General features: G+C 38.2%; 1 long non-coding RNA gene across 1 annotated transcript in view; it reads right to left on the minus strand.

Moving 5' to 3' along the window:
• Positions 1-1,342: 1,342 nt before the first annotated feature.
• Positions 1,343-27,040, minus strand: part of LOC134484355 (uncharacterized) — a 52,857-nt gene continuing 27,159 nt past the window's right edge. Inside the window, exon 3 of the long non-coding RNA XR_010061770.1 lies at positions 1,343-2,064. This is a non-coding gene — a long non-coding RNA (uncharacterized LOC134484355). The remainder of the gene's footprint in view (positions 2,065-27,040) is intronic.

Genomic DNA, 27,040 nt, shown 5'->3' on the forward strand with positions numbered 1-27,040 from the left:
TGTTTGGAACTGAAGAATACTCAGCCATTTTCCAAACGGAAAAAAAAAAACAAACAAGTTACTTAGATAAGGATTGAGAGAATGCTTTTATCTAGGTAGAACATTAATTTTAGCCTTACATACAAATGTGTGATGTGCAGTATTTTCAACACTGTATTTCAGAAGGAATTATATACTTTTGGGTATGGTCTCTCGGACTAGCATATGATATCAATATAGTTTGCTGTGACAGATTTTCAAGTACATATGAAATCTGAGGACTTCAACAGAGTAACTCTAGCTCAAACATATATCCTTCATATTATTTGTGACCCACACTGGGAACACTTACTACATGTATCAGAGTTCTGACTCAGTTTTAGTATTTTTTTTGGTCTCATGCTAACTTTTGATGCTTCCTTTCTCCAATAGAACAGTTAGTCAATGAGTCTGTATACCAGATATCAGCTGCATTATCAAGCGTTGGTTGCAATTTCTCTCTGCTGAATTCACAGCCACGAAGAAGTGTTTCTTATGAGATAGCCTTGATCTCTACAATGCAGATTATTGTTGTCTGTGTCTTTCTCTGACTCTCTCAGTTCTCTTAAGGGTCCTACCAGGGAAGAAATGGCAATGATAGTGAGAAGTAATCTTTGTGGACCCAGGATAGACAAAATCCACCAAAGTTTCCTTTCATGTGATAAGAAAATAGTGGACAGTGTTTATATTCAACTTAGTCAATGAAATGCTCTCCCTTTATACCCTGTATAAACTGGACTGGCTTGTTAGCTATGCCTGTTTACCCAGCTTGCCCAGTTTTCAGGCTGAGAAGAGGAGAATTTTTTCTCAGCAAGGCATCAGGTGGTGGACCAACATCTTACTCTTGCTCACTGTTACCCAGTTCCTCCAACGTAGCAGCTTCTTCCAAAAGGATCTCCATTGTCCATAGTATGCCTGACTTCAAGTCTGAAGCTATGAGCCCAGTCAACAAGAAAATTTCCATAGCTAAGAAAAAGTAAAATTTTTCTTTATTTAGTGCTGAGGTGGAGGGGCAGATATTATTGTGACTTTTCTTATTGTAAGTTCTTGAAACAGGAAGGGGAAGAGCACTGGAGGAGGGTTAATTTTGATCTACTTAGGGTTTCTTAATTATAATAGTAGTAATAATAATAATAATAATAATAATAATAATAATAATAATAATAAGAAGAAGAAGAAGAAGAAGAAGGAGAAGAAGAAGAAAGATGAGGAGGAGGAGGAGGAGAAGGAGAAGGAGAAGAAGAAGAAGAAGAAGAAGAAGAAGAAGAAGAAGAAGAAGAAGAAGAAGAAGAAGAAGTAGAAGTAGAAGAAGAAGAAGGAGAAGAGGAAGGAGAAATAGTTTAGGCTGGGAAGATTATTCAGCAATTAAGAGTACTGCCTGTTTTTTCCAAAGGTCATGAGTTCAATTCCAGGTGTACACATCATGGCATACAATCATCTATAATGTCATCTGATGCCCTCTTCTGGTGTGTCTGACAGGTACAGTATACTGTTAAAAATAAAATAAAATAAATCTTTAAAATAAATAAAAATCAAAAGTTTTCTTATCTAAGTCTAAGTTACTATGCTTCTGTAGCTTAGCAGCTTTCTGTGTTCCTCTGAGGACAGAAAATCCATTCTCTTTCTATTAAAATCCAGGATGAGAGCTCACACATTGCTTGCCATATCTCGACTGTTATTCAAACACACCTTCTTCTTTTCTGAGAAATGAAATAGCTTCCCATTACACTCCTATCCTACCTTCAAGTTCTGCTTTTGAGAGGTGCATCAGAAAAATGAGTTTGTGCATAAGGATGCTGGCGTTGCAGTTGCTTCTGATGTGAGAATACTGGGGTTAACACAGAGGGGTCAAGACGGTCAACAAATGACTGAATGTAATGACAATCTTTTGTTCAAATTCTGTGGATGCAATGGGTCAGTATTCCTGGAAGTTACCCAACTCACAGGTTTTCTTCTCGAGCTCAATAGTCAGTTTCTCCAACTTCTTAATGTGCTGTACTTGCTCACTGATGTTGGAAGGTTGGCATGATACCTTCCCAGCAAACCCTATAGATAAACACAAGGGAACATGAATATTAATGGCCCAGTCACAGAAGAGACCATGCTTTGTCCCCCAACAAAGCATGAGGAAAGGGGAACTCTACAGACACTTTGAAGCACTGAAAGAGTAAGAAAGCTCTTTTCAAGATGGACCTATTAGCTACTCTCCTACCTACAACCATGATTCCTAGACATATGCAGGTAAGATCTGTAGTACATACAGTTTAGGACCACAAAGCCCTAAACATGTATGTTCAAGAAAAATGAGTCTGAGATTTTGATACATGTCCAGGGCAGTATCTCTCTCTTCTTATCACAACATGTCAATGACATGTACAGGAATCCTGTGAAGATGAAGTCCAATACTCTACCCTGAGTGGCGAAGCTTTATCTATGTGGCTCCTATTGGATATCTTTCTCATTCGGAGTGAAAATAAGGAACTCTTAGCAAACCAACAGCATGCTTGTCAATTACTGGTGGTCTGCCCAACATTCATCAGATATTCTTGATGCTTGGTCCCTTCTTTTAGAATCTAGAGGTTTCAGACCACAAGTCCTGCTCCTAAGAGGTCTGACCCAAGCACAGCTTCTCTAGGAAGCTTCCCAGCAGTGGCTCAGGGCTTACTATCTCTGCTTTACACCAGATTATTTATTTTGCACTTTTATAACAAGAAAGAAGTCCTAATTTTTTTGTCTCTCTCTCATCTCACCATGCATTCTGTTTTCCCTGTAAATAACTTGATAATCCTAAAAAACATGTCTGTGTGTAAACCAATATGCACTAACTAAATACCACAAGGGCAGCTTCTGTTTCCATAACACTAGTGATATCAGAGAGAATACCACAGAATTTCAGGTATACAATAGTGTATCCAGAGGAGTGTCCCCTTCAACATCACATAACTACACATTAACTAGATCTTCTCCAAATCAACATGCCAAGTTGCCCTTTCCAGTACCTTTGCCTGAGACACAAGCGAAGACTTTCCATCACTCTCCCTTCTAAAATGGAGAAATGACTGATTTATTGAATTCTTTCCCACCATCATGTACAGATATTGAAGCCTAAATTTTCAAACAAAGCCCAGAATTTGTCTTCCCCACCTTATGTTGCAGGCTGAAAATGACAAGGAAGAAAGGAAGTTGAGAACTTAGGTCAGGATGATTTTCGTTGATGCAACGATTCTACAGAGTTAATCCCTCTAAGAGGACATCTTCTGGAGCTAAATGATCATTTTTTCCAATTTCCTCATCCATTGCTCCTCCTAACTAATGCTGGAGAGTTGGGATTATGCCTTCTTTGTAGAGTTGGCACATAGATAAATACAAGTAACCAAAAATTTTGGAAAGATCCACAGAGTAGTACAGTTTGGGTGGGGGAGTAAAAAACTAGGAATAATTGTGTAAATTTGGACAAAAACATTGTTCAGAGCCTCAAAAATAACATGTTTTAGACATGGGGCTGTTTATGATGTGAGCAGCAATTCACAGGTCAGGCTACAGGTGCATTGGTTAACATAGGTGCAATTTGAGACCTCAAAAACAGTCAGAGAAAGCATGGTTGGTCAACCTGGAATGAGCAATTAAGAAGTCATGCTATACTATGGAGAGTTATTATATGAAGGAAAGATACAGACAGAGACAAAGACAGACAGACAGACAGACAGACAGACAGACACACACACACACACACACACACACACACACACACACACACACACACACCAAAACAAAGCATCAGTCATGGGGACAAATATGTTGTAGATCAATGATAAGGAGCTTCAACAAGGGAAGAAAAGTCAAATTCTTCTGTTGGGTGCCACATGTGACAACGTCTATACTCCTGAAAGTGTGTCACTACTACATTTCTGGACAGCATCCATTAGAAACCTACAGACAGGGAATGGTAAAGTAAGCGTAGAGTCTAGGTATTATTAAACTATACATGTTTATTAAAGCCCCATGTAACCTTTGTCATGATCCTGGCAGTCCCAGCAAAGGGAAGCAAGCCCATGGTCAGCCTGCCATGCACTTCTTGGATCTCTGAAAATTTACCTTCCATACATGCTTATTGGGCCCTAAGCTTGTTGGGAGTTGTTGAATATTCTGCATCTTCACAGGTGTTTAAGTTCTAGTCTAGTAGAGTTGGATGTCAACTCTATTTCTAATTGTGGTTCTCCAGAGGACACCTAGTTCAGATCACACTAGGGTTTATAAGATAAGGAAGTGCTTAAACTGGCAAGAAATATGTTATCATTAGTAAAGACTGTTTTAGGATAGGGGAAAAATATGACAGAGACGCAGAGAGACACACACACAGAGAATGAAAGTATTGCCTTATGTACATGAAGCCAGAAAATAATTTGTGAATCTAGAAGACAAGGTATGAAGGATTACCTGTAAATCCCAGTAACTAAGAAAGAACCTTGGAGCCAGTTTTGATATTGAGGCTTCATACAGCTTGGCCTTTACCAATGTGAGACACTACATTTCCATGAGCAAATCCTTAGCCTGGAAAACGTAGTTATGGTGGCCCAGAAAAAAAGCAAAACAAAACAAAACAAAACACAGAATTGTCCCCTTTGTTTGTTTCTCATGACTCTGATCTCCCATGTCAGAAGAGGCTGAGTGGCCTTCCACATACCCTCACATGCAGCTCACAAGGAACAGCACCTATCTTCATCAGTACTTCATCTGAGCCTACCCTTGGCCTTTGGATGGTACTCAGGAGCTGAACTGACAGGTTACATATTCCTAGCTGGGTGTCAAAGTTCAGACATGAAAATCCCACTCTGTGATTGTCAACAGTTCCATGTATCCATTGGGATGGCAGTGTCACAATGGCTGCACCTGTCTTTTCATGCCTTTCACATGCTTTATGTGACCGAGTTGAAAGTCTCTCTCAGAAGTATTTACAGATCCACAGGATGCAGCTTGGCTTCAAAGGCCACATGTCTGACTACAGAAGCCACGTAAACAATGTCACAGTTCACAGCTATAATGTAGACATGTCAAGGTATTTCCTCTAAGTTTTGCTTTGAAGCATATTCTTTTTTTTTTTCTTTATTAACTTGAGTATTTCTTATTTACATTTCAATTGTTATTGCCTTTCCCAGTTTCTGGCCAACATCTCCCTAACCCCACTCTCTAACCCCTAAGCCCATTGTATATGGTTGTTCCCATCCCCATCCTCCCCCCATTACCGCCCTTTCCCCAAAAATCACGTTCACTGGGAATTCAATGTTAGCAGGACCAAGGGATTGCCCTTCCACTGGTGCTCCTACTAGGCTATTCATTGTTCTCTATGAGGTTGGAGCCCACGATCAGTCCATGTATAATTTTTAGGGAGTGGCTTAGTCCCTGGAACCTCGAGTTCCTTGGCATTGTTGTTCATATGGGTTCTCAAGCCCCTTCAAGTACTTCCAGTCCTGTCTCTGTTTCCTTCAACGGGGGTCCCGTTCTCAGTTCAATGGTTTGCTGCTGGCATTCCCCTATGTATTTGCTGTATTCTGGCTGTTTCTCTCAGGAGCCATCTACATCCAGTTCCTGTCAGCCTGCCCTTACTTGTCAAGCGTATTATTTTATTACAGATTATGCTAATCTTTCTAGAAGGCCACATTGTGGGAGACCATTTGGATTATGCCCCATCCACAGTTTATAGATTTTTTACAGAGACTTCTTTCAGTGAAAATGGTTTCTGTAAATTGCATACAAACTAACCATGTAAGGACACAAACCACACACATAGACACAAAAGATACACAGATACACACAGACACACACAGACAAAAACAGACACACAGTGTGCAGGGATAATACAGATGTGTATGTTAAAAAAAGTTAGGATAGTGTATCGATAATATAAAATATGAAGGGTTACACTAAAATCTAAGACACTAGGATGGAGGATGGGAAGCAATTGTGAGGTGTGCTTTCCCACAACTTGGACACATGAAAAAATGAAGTATGAGACATCAGAACTGCATTGTCAAACAAAGACAAGAAACATACACAATCAATTGAATGCAAATACAGCTCATCTTGTTGATCTCTAATGGAAGAGTTCAGGTGTTTCGAACACCTCTCCAGCATAGTATTTCATTGCAGTCCAATGCTAGAACACCAAAGGATATTCAAGAACATATAAGGAGATGAAGCCAGAATGTCAGCATTCCCAGAGATCAGTTGAGCAGGGAGTTCTGTTTTCCTATGTCTACCTTAACTATGCTTCAGAAAACCAAGGAGACAGTCTCCTCAAGCATATCCACATCTTTACTGGGTGTAATTTGTCTTCAGAACATCTTTGGCTGTAGTTACAGAAGCCAGGATGAAAACTACAAACTATGTCAGCATAAAGTTGATGTGCATATGGCCAGGATCACTGCTAAGTCTCTCTAGACCTACGAGTGTAGATAGACATGCCTTATAGGAATAGAACATGGTTGTTTAGTTCCCGCAATTACTGTTCAGGACACATACAGAAGTCATGAAGAACCCAGTCCCTCTTCTATTTCACTAATTGATATTTCTTCAATATAGTAGAAAACTGTGGTTCTCAACTCACTCTTGAAGCCGTGACAGGGTGATCCCATTGGACGGCCATGTTTTGTTGTTGGAACTGAAATTTTATTTACATGCTCACAAGAGCAAATAAATGCAAGTACGGAAAGTTCCTTGGTCCTCTACATGAGAGTGACATCCTCACGTAGTCCTCTGATCTACTTGAGAAACAAAGAATTTAGATGGGCAATGAAAAGGATGCTGACCAAAGACCCACATTATTATTATTATTATTATTATTATTATTATTATTATTATTATTATTCCAGGATTATTCCTTTATATTATAGTCTGTGTTGTTACCAGTGTGCTAAAGTTTTTAACAATGTTACAGGCTTTCGGGATCGGTAGACATTACACAACCGTCTTATCATTTGTATAGGAATACTCAGAATTATTAAATAACAGAAAGCAGAAAATTTTAAAAACATATTTATGCTGGCTAATTTAAATTCCTGTTTTTGCCTCTGGAATATTATATATTCTCTTTCAGGTTCTTCTTGAAATTATGAAGAAGTAAATAATCGGTATGGGTTTATCTGATTACATTCTTTTTTTTTTTTTTTTTTTTTTTTTTATCTCTCTCTTACCTACCAAGTATTTTTTTTTTTTTATTTACTTGAGTATTTCTTATATACATTTCGGGTGTTATTCCCTTTCCCGGTTTCTGGGCAAACATCCCCCTCCCCCCTCCCCTACCTTATGGGTGTTCCCCTCCCAACCCTCCCCCCATTGCCGCCCTCCCCCCATAGACTAGTTCACTGGGGGTTCAGTCTTAGCAGGACCCAGGGCTTCCCCTTCCACTGGTGCTCTTACTAGGATATTCATTGCTACCTATGGGGTCAGAGTCCAGGGTCAGTCCATGTATAGTCTTTAGGTAGTGGCTTAGTCCCTGGAAGCTCTGGTTGCTTGGCATTGTTGTACTTTTGGGGTCTCGAGCCCCTTCAAGCTCTTCCAGTTCTTTCTCTGATTCCTTCAACGGGGGACCTATTCTCAGTTCAGTGGTTTGCTGCTGGCATTCGCCTCTATATTTGCTGTATTCTGGCTGTGTCTCTCAGGAGCGATCTACATCCGGCTCCTGTCGGTCTGCACTTCTTTGCTTCATCCATCTTGTCTAATTGGGTGGCTGTATATGTATGGGCCACATGTGGGGCAGGCTCTGAATGGGTGTTCCTTCAGTCTCTGTTTTAATCTTTGCCTCTCCCTTCCCTGCCAAGGGTATTCTTTTTCCTCATTTAAAGAAGGAGTGAAGCATTCACATTTTGATCATCCGTCTTGAGTTTCGTTTGTTCTAGGGATCTAGGGTAATTCAAGCATTTGGGCTAATAGCCACTTATCAATGAGTGCATACCATGTATGTCTTTCTGTGATTGGGTTAGCTCACTCAGGATGATACTTTCCAGTTCCAACCATTTGCCTACGAATTTCATAAACTCGTTGTTTTTGATAGCTGAGTAATATTCCATTGTGTAGATGTACCACATTTTCTGTATCCATTCCTCTGTTGAAGGGCATCTGGGTTCTTTCCATTTTCTGGCTATTATAAATAAGGCTGCGATGAACATAGTGGAGCACGTGTCTCTTTTATATGTTGAGGCATCTTTTGGGTATATGCCCAAGAGAGGTATAGCTGGATCCTCAGGCAGTTCAATGTCCAATTTTCTGAGGAACCTCCAGACTGATTTCCAGAATGGTTTTACCAGTCTGCAATCCCACCAACAATGGAGGAGTGTTCCTCTTTCTCCACATCCTCGCCAGCATCTGCTGTCACCTGAGTTTTTGATCTTAGCCATTCTCACTGGTGTGAGGTGAAATCTCAGGGTTGTTTTGATTTGCATTTCCCTTATGACTAAAGATGTTGAACATTTCTTTAGGTGTTTCTCAGCCATTCGGCATTCCTCAGCTGTGAATTCTTTGTTTAGCTCTGAACCCCATTTTTTAATAGGGTTATTTGTTTCCCTGCGGTCTAACTTCTTGAGTTCTTTGTATATTTTGGAAATAAGGCCTCTATCTGTTGTAGGATTGGTAAAGATCTTTTCCCAATCTGTTGGTTGCCGTTTTGTCCTAACCACAGTGTCCTTTGCCTTACAGAAGCTTTGCAGTTTTATGAGATCCCATTTGTCGATTCTTGATCTTAGAGCATAAGCCATTGGTGTTTTGTTCAGGAAATTTTTTCCAGTGCCCATGTGTTCCAGATGCTTCCCTAGTTTTTCTTCTATTAGTTTGAGTGTGTCTGGTTTGATGTGGAGGTCCTTGATCCACTTGGACTTAAGCTTTGTACAGGGTGATAAGGATGGATCGATCTGCATTCTTCTACATGTTGCCCTCCAGTTGAACCAGCACCATTTGCTGAAAATGCTATCTTTTTTCCATTGGATGGTTTTGGCTCCTTTGTCAAAATCAAGTGACCATAGGTGTGTGGGTTCATTTCTGGGTCTTCAATTCTATTCCATTGGTCTATCTGTCTGTCTCTGTACCAATACCATGCAGTTTTTATCACTATTGCTCTGTAATACTGCTTGAGTTCAGGGATAGTGATTCCCCCTGAAGTCCTTTTATTGTTGAGGATAGCTTTAGCTATCCTGGGTTTTTTGTTATTCCAGATGAATTTGCAAATTGTTCTGTCTAACTCTTTGAAGAATTGGATTGGTATTTTGATGGGGATTGCATTGAATCTGTAGATTGCTTTTGGTAAAATGGCCATTTTTACCATATTAATCCTGCCAATCCATGAGCATGGGAGATCTTTCCATCTTCTGAGGTCTTCTTCAATTTCTTTCCTCACTGTCTTGAAGTTCTTATTGTACAGATCTTTTACTTGCTTGGTTAAAGTCACACCGAGGTACTTTATATTATTTGGGTCTATTATGAAGGGTGTCGTTTCCCTAATTTCTTTCTCGGCTTGTTTCTCTTTTGTATAGAGGAAGGCAACTGATTTATTTGAGTTAATTTTATACCCAGCCACTTTGCTGAAGTTGTTTATCAGCTTTAGTAGTTCTCTGGTGGAACTTTTGGGATCACTTAAATATACTATCATGTCATCTGCAAATAGTGATATTTTGACCTCTTCTTTTCCGATCTGTATCCCTTTGATCTCCTTTTGTTGTCTGATTGCTCTGGCTAGAACTTCAAGAACTATATTGAATAAGTAGGGAGAGAGTGGGCAGCCTTGTCTAGTCCCTGATTTTAGTGGGATTGCTTCAAGTTTCTCTCCATTTAGTTTAATGTTAGCAACTGGTTTGCTGTATATGGCTTTTACTATGTTTAGGTATGGGCCTTGAATTCCTATTCTTTCCAGGACTTTTATCATGAAGGGGTGTTGAATTTTGTCAAATGCTTTCTCAGCATCTAATGAAATGATCATGTGGTTCTGTTCTTTCAGTTTGTTTATATAATGGATCACGTTGATGGTTTTACGTATATTAAACCATCCCTGCATGCCTGGGATGAAGCCTACTTGATCATGGTGGATGATTGTTTTGATGTGCTCTTGAATTCGGTTTGCCAGAATTTTGTTGAGTATTTTTGCGTTGATATTCATAAGGGAAATTGGTCTGAAGTTCTCTTTCTTTGTTGTGTCTTTGTGTGGTTTAGGTATAAGGGTAATTGTGGCTTCATAGAAGGAATTCGGTAGGGCTCCATCTGTTTCAATTTTGTGGAATAGTTTGGATAATATTGGTATGAGGTCTTCTATGAAGGTTTGATAGAATTCTGCACTAAACCCGTCTGGACCTGGGCTCTTTTTGGTTGGGAGACCTTTAATGACTGCTTCTATTTCCTTAGGAGTTATGGGGTTGTTTAACTGGTTTATCTGTTCCTGATTTAACTTCAATACCTGGTATCTGTCTAGGAAATTGTCCATTTCCTGAAGATTTTCAAATTTTGTTGAATATAGGTTTTTATAGTAAGATCTGATGATTTTTTGAATTTCCTCCGAATCTGTAGTTATGTCTCCCTTTTCATTTCTGATTTTGTTAATTTGGACACACTCTCTGTGTCCTCTCGTTAGTCTGGCTAAGGGTTTATCTATCTTGTTGATTTTCTCAAAGAACCAACTTTTGGTTCTGTTGATTCTTTCTATGGTCCTTTTTGTTTCTACTTGGTTGATTTCAGCTCTGAGTTTGATTATTTCCTGCCTTCTACTCCTCCTGGGTGTATTTGCTTCTTTTTGTTCTAGAGCTTTTAGGTGTGCTGTCAAGCTGCTGACATATGCTCTTTCCTGTTTCTTTCTGCAGGCACTCAGCGCTATGAGTTTTCCTCTTAGCACAGCTTTCATTGTGTCCCATAAGTTTGAGTATGTTGTATCTTCATTTTCATTAAATTCTAAAAAGTTTTTAATTTCTTTCTTTATTTCTTCCTTGACCAGGTTATCATTGAGTAGAGCATTGTTCAATTTCCACGTATATGTGGGCATTCTTCCCTTATTGTTATTGAAGACCAGTTTTAGGCCGTGGTGGTCCGATAGCACGCATGGGATTATTTCTATATTTCTGTACCTGTTGAGGCCCGTTTTTTGACCAATTATATGGTCAATTTTGGAGAAAGTACCATGAGGAGCTGAGAAGAAGGTATATCCTTTTGCTTTAGGATAGAATGTTCTATAAATATCCGTTAAGTCCATTTGGCTCATGACTTCTCTTAGTCTGTCTACATCACTGTTTAATTTCTGTTTCCATGATCTGTCCATTGATGAGAGTGGGGTGTTGAAATCTCCCACTATTATTGTGTGAGGTGCAATGTGTGTTTTGAGCTTTAGTAAGGTTTCTTTTACATATGTAGGTGCCCTTGTATTTGGGGCATAGATATTTAGGATTGAGAGTTCATCTTGGTTGATTTTTCCTTTGATGAATATGAAGTGTCCTTCCTTATCTTTTTTGATGACTTTTAGTTGGAAATTGATTTTATTTGATATTAGAATGGCTACTCCAGCTTGCTTCTTCTGACCATTTGCTTGGAAAGTTGTTTTCCAGCCTTTCACTCTGAGATAGTGTCTGTCTTTGTCTCTGAGGTGTGTTTCCTGTAGGCAGCAGAATGCAGGGTCCTCGTTGCGTATCCAGTTTGTTAATCTATGTCTTTTTATTGGGGAGTTGAGGCCATTGATATTGAGAGATATTAAGGAATAGTGATTATTACTTCCCGTTATATTCATATTTGATGTGAGGTTAGGTTTGTGTGCTTTCATTCTCTTTGTTTTGTTGCCAAGACGATTAGTTTCTTGCTTCTTCTAGGGTATAGCTTGTCTCCTTATGTTGGGCTTTACCATTTATTATCCTTTGTAGTGCTGGATTTGTAGAAAGATATTGTGTAAATTTGGTTTTGTCATGGAATATCTTGGTTTCTCCATCGATGTTAATTGAGAGTTTTGCTGGATACAGTAATCTGGGCTGGCATTTGTGTTCTCTTAGGGTCTGTATAACATCAGTCCAGGATCTTTTGGCCTTCATAGTTTCTGGCGAGAAGTCTGGTGTGATTCTGATAGGTCTCCCTTTATATGTTACTTGACCTTTTTCCCTTACTGCTTTTAATATTCTTTCTTTATTTTGTGCGTTTGGTGTTTTGACAATTATGTGACGGGAGGTGTTTCTTTTCTGGTCCAATCTATTTGGAGTTCTGTAGGCTTCCTGTATGTCTATGGGTATCTCTTTTTTTAGGTTAGGGAAGTTTTCTTCTATGATTTTGTTGAAGATATTTACTGGTCCTTTGAGCTGGGAGTCTTCACTCTCTTCTATACCTATTATCCTTAGGTTTGATCTTCTCATTGAGTCCTGGATTTCCTGTATGTTTTGGACCAGTAGCTTTTTCCGCTTTACATTATCTTTGACAGTTGAGTCAATGATTTCTATGGAATCTTCTGCTCCTGAGATTCTCTCTTCCATCTCTTGTATTCTGTTGGTGAAGCTTGTATCTACAGCTCCTTGTCTCTTCTTTTGGTTTTCTATATCCAGGGTTGTTTCCATGTGTTCTTTCTTGATTGCTTCTATTTCCATTTTTAATTCCTTCAACTGTTTGATTGTGTTTTCCTGGAATTCTTTCAGGGATTTTTGCGATTCCTCTCTGTAGGCTTTTACTTGTTTATTAATGTTTTCCTGTGCTTCCCTAAGTGTGTTCAGGTCTTTCCTGAAGTCCTCCAGCATCATGATCAAATATGATTTTGAAACTAGATCTTGCTTTTCTCGTGTGTTTGGATATTCCATGTTTGTTTTGGTGGGAGAATTGGGCTCCGATGATGGCATGTAGTCTTGGTTTCTGTTGCTTGGGTTCCTGCGCTTGCCTCTCGCCATCAGATTATCTCTAGTGTTACTTTGTTCTGCTATTTCTGACAGTGGCTAGACTGTCCTATAAGTCTGTGTGTCAGGAGTGCTGTAGACCTGTTTTCCTCTCTTTCAGTCAGTTATGGGGACAGAGTGTTCTGCTTTCGGGCATGTAGTTTTTCCTCTCTACAGGTCTTCAGCTGTTCCTGTGGGCCTGTGTCTTGAGTTCACCAGGCAGCTTTCTTGCAGCAGAAAATTTGGTCTTACCTGTGATCCCGAGGCTCAAGTTCGCTCGTGGGGTGCTGCCCAGGGGCTCTCTGCAGCGGCAGCAACCAGGAAGACCTGTGCCGCCCCTTCCGGGAGCTTCAGTGCACCAGGGTTCCAGATGGTCTTTGGCTTTTTCCTCTGGCGTCCGAGATGTGTGTGCAGGGAGCAGTCTCTTCTGGTTTCCCAGGCCTGTCTGCCTCTCTGAAGGTTTAGCTCTCCCTCCCACGGGATTTGGGTGCAGAGAACTGTTTATCCGGTCTGTTTCCTTCAGGGTCCGGCGGTGTCTGTGGCAGGGGTCCTGCCGCTCCTGGGCCCTCCCCCACGGGAGCCCAGAGGCCTTATACAGTTTCTTCTTGGGCCAGGGATGTGGGCAGGGGTGAGCAGTTTTGGTGGTCTCTTCCGCTCTGCAGCCTCAGGAGTGCCCACCTGACCAGGCGGTTGGGTCTCTCTCTCACCGAGTCTGGGAGCAGAGAGCTCCTAATTACATTCTTTAACGAGTATTTCTTATTTACATTTCGACTGTTATTCACCTTCCCGGTTTCCAGACCAACATCCCCCTAACCCTATCCTGTCCCCTTCTTTGGGTGTTCCCTTCCTCATCCTCCCCACATTACAGCCCTCCCTCCAACAATCAAGTTCACTGGGGGTTCAGCCTTTGCAGGACCAAGGGCTTCCCCTTCCACTGGTGCTCTTACTAGGATATTCATTGCTACCTATGTGGTCAGAGTCCAGGGTCAGACCATGTATAGTCTTTGGGTAGTGGCTTAGTCCCTGGAAGCTCTGGTTGGTTGGCATTGTTGTTCAAATGGGGTGCAGAGCCCCTTCCAGTCCTTTCTCTGATTCCTTCAGGGGTTTGCTCCTGGCATTTGCCTATGTATTTACTGTATTCTGGCTGTGTCTCACAGAAGAGATCTACATCCGACTCCTGTTGGCAAGCAGCTCTTTACTTCATTCACGTATCTAGTTTGGTGGCTGAATATGTATGGGCCACATGTGGCTCAGGCTCTGAATGGGCATTCCTACTGCCTCTGTTCTAATCTTTGCCTCCCTATTAACTCCCAAGGGCATTCTTGTTCCCCTTTTAAAGAAGGACTGAAGCATTCACATTTTATCATCTGTCTTAAGTTTCATGTGTTCTGTGCATCTAGGGTAATTCGACAATGTGGACTAATACCCACTTATCAATGAGTGCATACCTTATGTGTTTTTCTGTCATTGGTTTACCTCAGTCAGGATGATATTTTCCATTCCATCCATTTGCTTATGAACTTCATAAAGTCATTGCTCTTGATAGTTGAGTAATATTCCTTTGCGTAGACGTACCAAATTTCTGCATCCATTCCTATGTTGAAGGGCACTTGGGTTCTTTCCAGCTTCTGGCTATTATGAATAAGAAATTCTGCACTAAAAACATCTCGACACGGACTTTTTTCTGTTGGGAGACCTTTAATGACTGCCTCTATTTCTTTAGGAGTTATGGGGATGTTTAAATGGTTTATCTATTCCTGATTTAATTTTGGCACCTGATATCTGTCTAGGAAATTGTCCATTTCCTGCAGATTTTTAAATTTTGTTGAACATAGGCTTTTGTAGTAAGATCTGAAGATTTTTTTTTATTTCCTCTTATTTGGCAGTTATGTCTCCCTTTTCATTTCTGACTTTGTCAATTTGGACACACTCTCTGTGTCCTCTCGTTAGTCTGGCTAAGGCTTTATCTATCTTGTTGATTTTTCAAAGAACCAACCTTTGGTTGTGTTGATTCTTTCTATGATTATCTTTGATTCTACTTGGTTGATTTCAGCTCTGAGTTTGATCATTTCTTGCCTTTTACTCTTCCTGGGTGTATTTCATTCTTTTTGTTCTAGACTTTTTAGGTGTGCTGTCAAGATGCTGACATATTCTCTTTCCTGTTTCTTTCTGCAGGCACTCAGCACTATGAGTTTTCCCCTTAGCACAGGTTTCATTGTGTCCAATAAATTTGGGTACGTTGTACCTTCATTTTCATTAAATTCTAAGAAGTCTGTAATTTCTTCATTTTTTTCCTTTACCAGGTTATCACTGAGTAGAGCATTGTTTAACTTCCACGTATATGTGGGCGTTCTTCCCTTATTGTCATTGAAGACCAGCTTTATCCCGTGGTGGACTGATATGATGCATGGGATTATTTCTATCTTTCTGTATCTGTTGAAGCCTGTTTTATGACCAATTATATGGCCAATTTTGGAGAAAGTGCCATGAGGTGGTGAGAAGAATGTATATCCTTTTGATTTAGGATAGAATCTTCTATAATTATCTGTTAAGTCCATTTGGTTCATGACATCTCTTAGTCTGTCTACATCTTTGTTTAGTTTCTGTTTTCCATGACCTGTCCATTGATGAGAGTGGGGAGTTGAAATCTCCTACTCTTATTGTGTTTGGTGCAGTGTGTGCTTTGAGATTTAGTAAGGTTTCTTTTATGTATGTAGATCCCTGTTATGGGAACAGAGTATTCTCCTTTCAGGTGGATAATTTTCCTGTCCACTGGCTTTCAGCTGTCCCTGTGGGTAGGAATCAGCAGGACCTGCACCTACGTCTCCTATGTTCCTCTGTGGGGGGGTACACAGATGGCACAAGGTGTTTTCCTGTTGAGTCAGGAATCTGGGCAGAGAATTGTCTCCTCTGGTTTCCCAGGAGTGTTCTATTTCCCCCACCCTCAGCTTTTGGGTGCAGGGAGCTGTTTGATCAGGTCAATTCGGATCCAGGCACAGTCTGGAACATGGTGGTCCTGCAGTTTTCCTCCGCTATATGCCTGGGTCCAGAAGCACTATGCTGTTTTGTCTTGGGCCAGAGATGTGTATAACGGTGGGCAGACCTGGAAGCCTTGGTTTCTTGTAGGCTCAGTATTGTCCACACTCCTGGGTGATCAGCATTCTGTCTCTGCATCTAGGAGCAGGGAGCTCTGGGCTGGGATCACGAGGTTCAGTAGTCAGCTAGAAACTGGAAGTTCCTGGTCCCAGAGGATTTCTGCCTTTGCTTGTCCTGAGTCGACCAGTCAGGTCACTTAGAGCAGAAAAGTTTGATTCACCTCTGGTCTCAGGTCTGATGTCGCTCCTCAGGTTGATTTTAAGGTTTCTATGAGAGCCGCAAGCAGAAATGTCCTGCCCCTACTGTTTCTAGGTCCCTATGCACAGGAGGCCCAGATGGAATTAGGTGGTTTTTTCTTGAGTCAGGAATGTGAGAAGAGTTTTTTCACATCAGTTCTCCAGTCTTTCCAATTCTCCTCCAAAATGTGTTGGAGAAGACCCCTCTGATCAGGGGAGGTACAACAGGCCCCATCAAACAAAGATGGCTGCAAAATTTCTGTGTTCATATAAGAAATGGAACTATTACTTCAATGATTTTTCTTGAAAAACATAAAATGCTATAGTCTCCTGACCCTTGCCTTTCATACATAACTAAAATGCTTTAATCTTTGACTTATACCAGCATCTAGATGCTCTCTCACTCTTTTGAGTTAAGCCTCCTGTTTCTTTCTCCCTCAGTTCCTTCTTTTTTAATTGAATATTTTATGTATTTACATTTCAAATTTTATACCCTTTTCTGGTTCCCGTCCCTTTAATCCACCCTCCCCCTGCTTCTTTGAGATTGCTACCAATCCTGCCTGCATATTCACACCTCAACATTCTGGCATCCCCTACACTAGAAAAACCAGACTTTATAGGACAAGGCATTTCCTCCTATTGATGCCAGACAATGCCATCCTCTTCTATATATGTGGCTGGAGCCATGGAACCCTACCTGTGAACTCTGTGATTTGTAGTTTAGTCCCTCAATTCCTTCTTCTTTAACTGGACAAGAGCTCATTATGATTCACTGCTGTCAGTGCTGTCCTTGCAGCAGGAATACAATGGTTAGAGAGCCTGGACCTCAGGAAGCTGAATGTTCACACAAATGACTAAAAACTTGTACCGACAGAAAAAAAAATAGCGTGCAAATATTTTCAACATATTGCACAATGAACACTTACCATGGGATTCAATGATGTTTCAAAATATTATCGCCAGGTTTACTTTGTGCCCAGCTCCATGAGTGAGTGGGTCATCATTGATTTTAGATTATTTATTTAGTGTTGAATATTGAGAGCCTCCGACAAAGTTCTTCCAGTGAATCTTTATTCACACTCATAGTTCTTTGTTTTTTTTTTTTGTTTGTTTGTTTGTTTTCTTTGGTTTGGTTTGAAATCAAAATATATACAGCAGAAAAGTTAGCTCTTTACTATTTTTGGTATAGTGCACAGCATGTCTGGTGTGTGTCTGTCACTCCCTCTCTAACCCAGATTTATTTGAATTTATGAAGCTGAGATGCCATGGATTTTGCACACAGGAACCATCTTTGTTCTCCCTCCACCAGACCTCAAACCTCCTGTTTCTTGCCACTACTTATGATAATTTTATATTCACTGATACATACAGAAACAGAGAATCCCAGTCATTTTGTAGTAACTTGGTATCCTCAGGGTCCTGCCATGCAGCATACATCAAATGCCTGAGTAATATTCCACTCCAAGGAAAGCCCACAGCTGATAACTCTTCAAATTATACTTTATTTTTTTCCACATATCTATGTTTGATGATGACTCTTAAAAGCTTTACCCTCTTTTTTAGCCCTCCATCAACACAAGGCAAAAGAAAGGATGGGGGGCTTTGAGGGGTGTACTGGTGGCCCTGCTTAGAAAGGTTCACTGGAGGGGTTGGGGATTTAGCTCAGCAGTAGAGCACTTGCCTAGCGAGCACAAGGCCCTGGGTTCGGTCCCCAGCTCCAAAAAAAAGAAAAAAGAAAAAAAAAAAGAAAGAAAGTTTAACTGGAGCAACTCCCATCTGTGTTGTCTGGAAAGCAGAATATCAGTTCACAGTTTAGCAGAGGCAGTCTGTTCCAATAGAAAGTATTTCATGAATACACTAATAGTCCAGTTTTGTAGAGTTGTCATAACAAACAGGAAATAACAGCAGTTGCACAACATACGAGAAACAACCAGGCTTCTGTCAGTAACCTGGAAAGAGAGAAGTTATATGCTGTGCCGCTCTCAGGGATTTGAAGATCAGCAGAGACTCAAGAGTCAGAAACATTGCTGCTGCTGCTTTAATTGTTTGCCATAGTCTGTATAGTCAACTTTTCCTTGAAAAATATAAGCTATTTGAAACTTTTGCTGCTGCTACAAATATATTACTGTAGCTGAGTAATTCTGTACATGATTTTCTCCTCAGTGGGATAGAGATCATTCCAATCATTTACAGCTATTGCAGCTAATGTTGAAATGGGTAATCCAATATGTGATCAGATGAGAAAAATTAAGACAGAGTACATGCTTTGACCATGTTTCCTATAAAAAAGTTTAAAAACACTTACAACTTATGAGCTGTAGTGGTACTACAAACCCTTAAAACCACCTCAATAGCAGTTACTTATTCTTACTCTTTTATGAAATAAAATACAGTTAGTTAACAAAAGGTGACAACAGGGTGCTTGTGAATATGTAAGCCTAATGCTGCCTTTGGTTAAGATGATAATTATCAAAACTATGATTTCAAGCAAATTTACAAAAAAATGTGTGTAAGACATGGAGCTCATCTGTTAATTTTCCTGTTCTGTTTGGCCAAAAGCACACACCATCTAGTTGTAGGGATAAGTCAGTTTTATATTGTAGAACCTCAACCTAAGTATACATGTTTTTTCAAACATCTACTAGCAGGGTTACATTCTTTCACTTTTTTTTTCACTTTTCATCTCTAAATTTCCTTTTCCAAACAATGATCCCAGGGTTGTAGGAAGTTGTGTAAGGGGTTTTAATTATTTTCTCGTTCTATTTTTTTTTATTCCAGAGGTGAGAACCAAACCCAGGGCCTTGTGCTTGCTAGGCAAGCACTCTACCACTGAGCTAAATCCCCAATCCTCTAGTTCTATGTTAAATGTAAAGATATAGAGGAGAATATGTGAGTGGATAAACAATTTGTAATTGTATCTTATTAATATATTTCCCTTAGATTTTATTTTGTTTTATATTTTACTGACAAAATAGTTACAATTTATTGAACTTGGTGACTCAAGGCATCAAGTATAATACAGTTTTAAAAATGACTTGGAGCAATATATTATGTGAACTTGAATTTTAACTCCATTATATCTTATTTTAAGGAGGAATTTTTCACACTGTTGTTTTTAGTATTTAAAAAAAAAGAAGTGGACTGATAACTAAATGAATTTTTGGAGGATCAAAATGATATATATATATAGGAAGAAAATTGTTTGTGCAGATCATATACTTAATAAACAATGATATTTGATTATATATTCAGTAGATGGTGAAGCCCTTGAAGGAAAGCAGAAACTACAAATATATTTTTATAAGTCAATTCTCTATATATGTACTGGAAACATAATAAGGAATCACTTATTTTTGGAGTAAGTGTATGAGTGAATTAGAGAAGCAAAGGACATCATATCAATCCCCAAGTACATGGAAGTCAGATCGCTAAACAATCATCATGTTAAACAAGAAAAAATGATTACAGAGTCATTTAGAAATAACAACATTTTTCTCTTCTTTGGCTAAACCATATATGTCATGCCTAGGCAAATTCTTCTAAAAGCAAGGTCTTTACTTTGAAAAAGCATGTATGTATATATGTATATTTGTATATATGTCTATATATGTATGTGTACATCAGGACATATGTATATATCATATACATGTGTTTATGTGTATATACATAAATGTGTATGTTGACACAGATAAACATATATATATATATATATATGTGTGTGTGTATATGTATATATAGATATATTTGTTTGTATGTGTGTATGTACATGTATATACATATAAATATGTAACATAAAAACGAACTCTATTTTCTAATTTTATGAAACTTTATTGCTAAATACATTAGCACTCAAGAATTTTAAAAGCTGCTCTATAAATTTGATTCATTTTAAAATCACAGTTCAGAAAATAGATTCAATGTAGGTGATTATTATACTATCAAATTTCATTATCTATTTGATAAAAACACAAAGACTTAATTTAGTAATGTCACTGTACATATGTTTTAGCATGTGACATATCTCATTAGTTTTTCCAGCATGTTATATAATTTCAGGATTCAAGACCTATGTAAGGTAGAAAATATAACAAATGGATTGCTATATGTGATAGATCAGAGCAATAGATAGATAAATAGATAGATAGATAGATAGATAGATAGATAGATAGAAAACTAGATACATACATACATATATACATACATACATACATAGTTACAAATATGAAAGATCACAGATGAAAAGTAGACAAATATCACATACTCAGAATCATCGATCATGAAATAACTAGTATTAAAATATGAAAATATCTTCCTATATGAAGCAAATTTTAAATATGAATTACGTTCATATTTTAATACCTAAAGGGAGATTTATCAGCCATAATATTTAAAATAAAATGTCTATTTGAAATACCCTCTCAGGTAATTAAGAGACATTAAATACTTAACTTCCTTTACATTAATCTGTTAAATTATCCCATCATCTTGTCTTTGTTACTTAAATGCAAAACATCAAACTTTGTCTCCAAGTTCAAATCTTCGTTACTTTCCACCCTGCTCTGCATTCTACCTCAAATCCTATCACAATGTTTAAGTCTCTAACAAATCCTCATGTTCTCTCATGAAAATTAATCATGATCCATCTTTTTTTATCTTTACTACCATTGTTCTCTTACAGATAACTATTATTTCTCTGTCACCAATGTGATCACTATCCCCTTCTCTCTTTTAAGTACCATTTTCAACATCAACCACTTTATAGTTGCTCTTTATTTGAGAAAATAAAATGATCTATTTTTCCCCTAATAAATTATGTACCAAGAATTTTTTCCATTGAAACTTTAGACAAGAAAAACAAAGTTGTTACAAAGTTCTAGTTCTACTCAGACCTAAAACAGAAACCTGGCTATGTGTCAGGAATCATAGGAAGAACACTTCTGGAAGAGAACGCAGAGTTGTAGAAGAAGACCTCGTGCAGGGAAGTGCTTCATTCAATTGTAAACAAAAAGGGTAAAAGACCTGAACTTTCATATTGAGTGAAAGTTGTTGAAGAATATACACAAGTGATTCTGAGTGGGTTACAGAAACAGGTTAATTTATAAATCCATGGTAAATACTAGAAAAATGGCATCAAATTGTAAAAGAGCAGAAAAGGAAGTAAAGTTAAAAGTTGGTACAGGTTTCAATATGGATGTTGGTAATTTGAACATGCTGAAGATTATTGGACGATTTAATGGGATGAATGCCTCAGATACATTAACAATATTGCACGACCCTATAGCGAAATTACACAGTGTGAGAACATTAACAATAACCTTTGACAAAAATCTGTTCATGTATGTGTATATTCTTTAATATTTCTTTTTGAAAACATTCATTTAATTAAATAAAATTCAATAACGAACCGAAGATAACCCTTTTCATCTCTGACATATCCAATCTCTAAACAGGGGTATAGTGGATGAAACTTCATACAGCATTTGCCTACTCCAGGTATTATTAATTTAAAATAATAAGCAGAGGAGTGTATCATATTTGTGGGCATTGGTTACTAAGGCCCAATTATCTCCTCAGAAGATTACCATTAAAAGCAATCTAACATAACTTTGATTCCATTAAATATTTAAAATCTTAAATACTAAGCTTGCTTATCATTTTCACAGCAGAGGACACCATATGTAATTACATCATTTTTACATGTCAATATGAGTCACTATACCTTTCTGATTTTGATACATACCAAGCTTAACAAAGGGGAGACAGTACGCTTTACAGCAATCCTTACATTTCTCCTATGGTACACTACATGTGGTCCATATTACAATCGATTAAATTAATAGTTTAAGTAAATGATAATGGCATGTCAATGTAGATTTTGATATTTCATACAATAAAAAAATAAAGATACAATAAATAATTACTTACAGAATTTACTTTTACAGGGAGACAGTAGGTTAATAATACCTTATAATATCCACCCTAATTCATATTGAGCCAGTGCTGGAATATGAGTAACAATGTTTGTAAAAAGAATAAGTACTTTTCTGTATCTTTTTAACAGCAATTGGACATAATCAATAAAGAAGTATCAGATAAATGTAGAAATAATTCAAAAACTTTTTAAAAATATAGTGAAAGATATTTCTAGAACACCTGAGTTCATTTCTGAGGCTCCATATAACTAGCTAATATAGTGCAGAGCACTTGTATTCCATGTGTATAAACAATATTCATTTCCATAGGAAATAAATGTTTTAAAATCTCAAAAGCTATATTTATTTAAGAGTAAGATTTTTGACGTTTAAGATTACAAATTTTCCCATTTTTATTAAATTTGGTATTTACTATTTACATTTCATATTTTATTCCTTTCTGTGGTTCCAGGCCATCAGCCCGAACCTCTCCTTCTCCCCTTCTATAATGTGGTTGCACCCTCCACATCCATTCCTATCCTTAAAGCACCCGACCGTACTTTCCCCTACATGAAGGGTCCAATCTTATTAGGACCAAGAGCTTCACAATGGTGCCCCAAAAAGGCTATTCACTGCTACATATGGAGTTGGGTTGTGATTTAGTACCTGAAAGATCTAGTTTGCTGGCAGTATTTTCTTTGAGGTTGTAAGTCCCTTAGCCTCTTCAGTCCTTCCTTTAATTCCTCCAAAGGATGTCCTATGCTTAGTTCAGTGATTTGCTGCTGGCATTTGTCTCTGTGTTTCACATGCTCTAGCTGTGTCTCTCAGGAGGGATCTATATACAGTTCCTGCCAGCATGCACTTCTTAGCTTCATCAATCTTTTCAAGTTTGTGTATATATATATATATATATATATATATATATATATATATATATATATATATATATATATATGGGGGAACATGTCCAGCAGACTCTGAATGGCCATTCCTTCAGTCTCCTAAAAACAATGCCTACCTACACCTATTATTTATATTTTAGTTACTCTAAATATAAGGAAGGAGTGAATCATCTGCATTTTGGCCCTCCTTGCGTTTCATGTGTTCGGTGCTTTGTATGTTAGGTAATTTGAGCATTTGGGCTAATATCGACCTATCAGTGAATCCATACTTTGTGTGTTTTCTGTGATTGGGAAACATCACACCAGATGATTATTTTCTAGGTCCATCTATTTGACTATGAATTTCATGTACTCATTGTTTTTGATAGCTGAGTAGTAGTACTTTGTGTAAATATATGCCATTTTCTGTATCCATTCCTCTGGTGAAGGGCATCTGGGTTCTTTACAGCTTCTGAATATTATGAATAAGGCTGATATGAACATAGTGTAACACGTATGTTTGTTGTATGTTGGATCATCTTTTGGGTATATGCCCAGGGGAGGTATAGCTGGGTCCTCAGGCAGTGCAATGTCTAATTTCTGAGGAAACTCAAGACAGATTTTCAAAGAGGTTGTACTAGTTTGCAATCCCAACAACAATGGAGGAATGTTCCTCTTTCTCCACATCCTCTCCAGCATCTGCTATCACCTGAGTTTTTGATCTTAGCCATTCTGACTGATGTGAGGTGGAATCTCAGGGTTGTTTTGATGTGCATTTACCTGATGACTAAGTATGTTGTACATAACAGAAAGCATTTTAAGAAAGGATGCTACCTAACTGTTGGTCTGGATATAGCTGAGTGCCAATTGATCCATTTCTATCTCTTTCTTAAAATTTCGCGTCAAGTGTATCAAGGAAATCTATGTAAAACCATATATGCAGAAACCAACAGAAGGGAAAATACAGAAAGTGCCTAAAACACATTTGCCAGGAGAAAGTTTACAGAACAAAATACCAAAGGTTCAGGCTCCTAGATCACCAGTCAATAATGAAATTTAAACAATCTTAAAATTTTTGTTAACGCAAAGTTCACTGCCAATAGGATAAAACAGAAATCTACACATTTGGAAAAGATTTTAACCAACCCCATATCTGGTAAAGTGCCATAATAATAAATATAGAAATAATTCAGAAAGTTAAACTCCCACACAACAAAGTAACCCAACTTTTAAACTGGGTTAGAGAGCTAAAACAAGAATTCTGAACTGATGTATCTCAGTAGCTGAGAAACATATCAAGAAATCTTCGAAATCCTTAGTTATCAGAAAAATACAAACTGAAATGAACTTGAGAGTCTACATTACACCAATCAGTGTGACTAAGACAAAAAACTAATGCAGTAGCAGAGTAGGCTATGATGTTGAGAAAATGGAACACTCCTCCACTGCTGGTGGGATTTGTATATGTATAGCCACTTTGGATATCAATGTGGAGGTTCAGAGAATATTGCAAATAGCATTGCCTGAAGACCCGGCTTTACCAATCACTTCAACGCAAATACTCAAATATGATCCACATATAACAGTGACAAGTGGTTGAACATGTTCAGGGCAGCCTTACTTATATAAGTCAAGTGCTGCAAACAGTCATGATATACGTCAACTCAACTTAGGAATAAATACAGAAAGTGTGCTATATTTAAACAAAGAAATACTACTCGGTATTAAAAATGAGGAAACCAAGAACTTTGTAGGCAAAGGGATGGACGTGGAAATTAGTGAAGAAACAGAGATCGAAAAGGACATAACATGGGATGTACTTAGTGAGAAGTGGATGTTAGCCGAAAAGATCAGTATACCCAATACACAAATCATTTATCACATGGAAGTTAAAATGTTAGAAGGCCATACTGCAGATTCTTGCAACCGACTTAGAATTGAGAGCAAAATGATAATAAAAGAGAGAGGAGTGGAGGGACCTTGCTAGAAGTAGAGAAGAGTGGACAAAATTGGGAGTGTAGAAACAATATAAAGACAAAAGAGAAATCTACAGGAACATTGGAATAAATAAAAATAAGCATCAGTGGTGGGTGTTGAACTTGGGCATTTCCAGGAAAGTCACAGATGCCAGGGATGCAAGAGGGTTCTATAAATTTACTGGGACTATGGTAGTTGAGATAGTAAGCAGCAAAGAGATAGAACCACAAGAGACTACCTCCTGTAGCTAGACATGCCCACCTGTGAAGAGAAGGTGATGCCCACACATTTCAAAATCTTTAACTTATAAATGTCCAAAATGAAAAAAAATGCAAAGAAAAAAAGGAGCAGAGACTGAAGGAAAGGCAATCCAGAGACCACCAGACTAGAAGAACAATTTCATCCACAGACTCCAAATCCTCCGATGACTCCTGATATCAAGATGTGCTTGCAGATGAGACCCTAATATGTCTGTCATCTGAGGGGCTCTGCCATTACCAGATGGTGACAGATTCACATACACATAACCATATGACAGAAACTGAGAGCCAGAAAAGCAAGGCTAGTGGATTGCCTGAAGGATCTGAAGGGGATTGGAACCCAATATGAAGAACAACACTATCAATAAAGTTTACCCTTCAGAGTCTCAGGAAATTTAGCACAAACAAGTTTATATTTGTGCCAGTAGATGGCTTCTGCTACATAGATTGTAGAGCATATGGAGAAGACTACTGCCTCATCTTCCATTTCTGGGAAGGGAGTCAATTGGTCCTGTGGAGATGCCATATCCCAGAGAAGGGGGATGGTAGAGGACTAAAGTGGAAGTGGGTATGTAGATGGGGGAGCACCACCTTAGAAACTAAGAGGATCAAAATGGCTTGTGTGATTCAAGAAAGAAAGGCCAATTGGGGAAATGACATTTGAAATGTAAACAAAGGAATAGATTATTGTATACATATAATGTTTATAATATAATATGTTCATGTTTCCAACAGAGACATTCACATCTCATTCCTTAATGACTATACAAAATGTTTGCTCAAAGGTAAAATCCATATTTTGGGATATACTTATTATTGAAAAATTACATAGATAAACCCAATCCATATTTTATCTTCTGTCCCTGTACTTATAATAAATCTTTATTAACTTTGATAAAAATAAAAAAAAGTGTTTCTACTCCATTACTGACAACTGACAGAAAGAGAGGAAGACTGAGTATTACATACTAATTTACACCGATACACACATATTCTCAATAAAATCCGTGCGAACAGATTCAAGAAGACACTAAAAATAAAAATATATACACATATATGTCAAATCTAATTCTAATATGATCTTTGTGATAGGATGTTGCATCTTTAACTCAGAACTTTAATCAAGATCTATTCTTATTTTTATATTTTTAGTCATCTGCAGATACATCTTTTTTAGGAATGAATCCTTCGCACTGGAGACCAGAGAAGAGACCTGCAGTTGCATTATTAATAAACATCAAAGCAAAATATAAAAGTCTGAATGGAATAAATATTTTAGGACAGTGTTTTGCAAGGAAATTCTTTCATAGACAGTCTTTGAAGAGCTCTGAAATTTTGCATTTCATATTTGACTTTTCTGGGTCTCTCACTAGAATCAACTCACAACTGTTTGGGATTTTCTTGGCAATTAACCAGTTTGTGAACAGAGCTGAATTTATCATATGCTCTTCCATCTACATTAATATTGCTACAGTGAGGAACAACTATGGTAAAACTCTTCATCTGATTTTTCAAACAGCATCCTCATACCACTGCGGACTTTTGTGCTTGTGGAGGGAAAGGTTGAGAACACCATTTGAAAGTTGGAAATGCTGAAGTGGGAAAGGCCTGTGTGTGGATCATACACAACTTCAGAATATCCATTGTTTTAATATTCACTAGGAAGTGGACTTCTGCAAAATGACTTCAGCAGAAAAGCATGGTAGAAAAACGGTAATTGATTCACTGGAGATATAGATGCACTGGATTGTTCAACATGGGCTTAGAGGTAGAGACATGTGAGCACATAAAGTA

This window comes from Rattus norvegicus, chromosome Y (assembly GCF_036323735.1).
Source record: "Rattus norvegicus strain BN/NHsdMcwi chromosome Y, GRCr8, whole genome shotgun sequence".
NCBI classification, from domain to species: domain Eukaryota; kingdom Metazoa; phylum Chordata; class Mammalia; order Rodentia; family Muridae; genus Rattus; species Rattus norvegicus.